We start from the raw sequence: 2329 nt of genomic DNA on the forward strand, positions 1-2329 counted from the left end.
CCCACAATAGGACGAAATGGTCTAACATCGAACGGTTCATGATCTCAATCAAAAACATAATAGTCTCCACAACCCCAAACTGATAATTATGATTATGTCAGATTGCATTCATGTGATGAATTTTGAGAAATTATTCGGTAGTAAAAGTTGTTAGTAATAGGTCTATGTATTTCTTTAACCACAAATCACTATTAGTATCTTATTTTTTAAAAGTATTTCAAAACAAAATTTATGGTGATTTTGTGATAAGTTACCTAAACTGATGATTAACAACTCGACCGTAGCTGCTGCTATTATTATTATTATTATTGGGCATTGTACATTGTGATAGCCCAGTGAAGCTATACAGGTTGAAATACTCGTTCTTCTAGGTTTACCATGCCAGAGAGGATGATTAGAGAGCGGACGTCTAAAAGTGGCAAAATTATGGTCTGACAGAGCGGTAGTGCTATAGAAAGTACAAGGAAGTCGTAGTAGTAAGGTATACGCCTAGATAACCAGAATCGATACACAATCTACTATCTCACAACAAAAAAGAGCTTAGGGAAATTCGACTCTAAGAAAATCATATTTGATTATAATTTTTACCACAGTTATTTCGACTTGTTTGTTATTCATGAAGTTAGTTTTATCTCAGCCTGCTGATGTGCTGAACTTGCATTTGTGCCAGATTCTACATCAGTTGTGACTAAATGATTAACAATTAGCATGAAGATTAAATCCAATGGTGGTCACGTTCTCAACATTCAATAAATTATATACCAACACTTGATAATTTAGTTCTGGTAATTGATTAAACAAGAGAACCTGGGAAATTCCATAAACACTGAGGATTGCTGTATTTAAGTAAGACGATAGTATACATATTTAAAATTTAAATAAAAACTGTTATACGATATAAATAGTTCAGCTTTCATTTAAAAAAATTTTCTTGAGACCGGAAAGTATTTGATCAATTTATCATTACATAAATAACTTAATTTATAAGAACTTTCGTCTAAATGAGAGAGAATACTTTAACAATATTTGGGCGCCGAGTTGATTTGAGATATCAAAAAGGAAAAATGTATTTGTAAAATATCACCAAATGAATTTGAAGTAAATCCAACGTTTCGCCTGACAATCTCGTACAAGCTTTTTCAAGGAAATATAATCAAACATCAAAATTATCGAATATAAATAGGCACATGGTTCTTCGGTTCATTGTACACTGAATAGGTCATCCAATCAGCGTTAAATGACCAGATTGCCAGGCGAAACGTTGGATTTACTTCAAATTCATTCGCTGAGATTTTACAAATATATTATCCCTATTCAATGTCTTACATCAACTCGGCGCCCAAATACTGTGAAACTATTCGCTCTAATTTAGATGAAAGTCCCTATATAACTACATACTAGTTCGTCGATATTTTTCCCTAATGTTAAGCTAGTATAAATAATTACGAGCAATAGATGCCTCTCCTTTGATTCTGGGGTTCGGTGTCATAGGAAGGACTTGAGGGAATTACATGAATCTGGCACTCGATCGGCAGATATAACACAGTAATCTGCTATAGATGAGGAGTAACGATGTTGATAATACTGCTTTAATTTAAGTAATATAACACTTAAAAGCCATCTACTTCAAATAAATTTTGAAACTAATACGATAAACAAAATGAATAAAGACGTTACCTAATCATTTGGTTTCTGTCATTCACTAAACCATTTTCATTTTGTATTTTTTCGACAAAACATGTTTAACAGCTTTGAGGGATGACGAAGTTGGGACAGTGATTAATCGTAGGAACTGACAAAACGAAAAAGAACCCAGAGTAACAACATTAGGTTAGGTTTTCTTCTGAATAGCAAATTACTTTTCTAGATCTGTAAGTCATCCATTTATATGAAAGGTAATACCAATATTGAAAAAACCACTAATAAGTATTGAATGTCAACAGTTCTCTGAATATAGGCCTGCTTTTATTTGGGGATATGCATTTTCACGATAAATGTTGACAAAATATTTCCCTACATTAAGTTTCACAAATAAATCTTGTTATTGTAGTATGCTAGACTGGTAAAAAAAACGTAATCAAGATATGCTAATGCAAAAGGTAGATAATACTAAGCAAAACCAAGTAATAATACGCAAGTCTGAAATGAAAAATGCAAACAGATAAAAGGATAAAATTAACACACCAGACTAAGCTATATATATTGACTGACAAAATAGTGACAAGAGTTATGAAATGAATGTTACTTGTGAGTTCCCTTCAAGTTACTACCACAAATGGAGTTCACTCGGTTATTAATATCCTCTTGCTTGTTTGGGACTGATGGCGTG

Source organism: Schistosoma mansoni, chromosome 2 (assembly GCF_000237925.1).
Source record: "Schistosoma mansoni strain Puerto Rico chromosome 2, complete genome".
Taxonomy (NCBI): domain Eukaryota; kingdom Metazoa; phylum Platyhelminthes; class Trematoda; order Strigeidida; family Schistosomatidae; genus Schistosoma; species Schistosoma mansoni.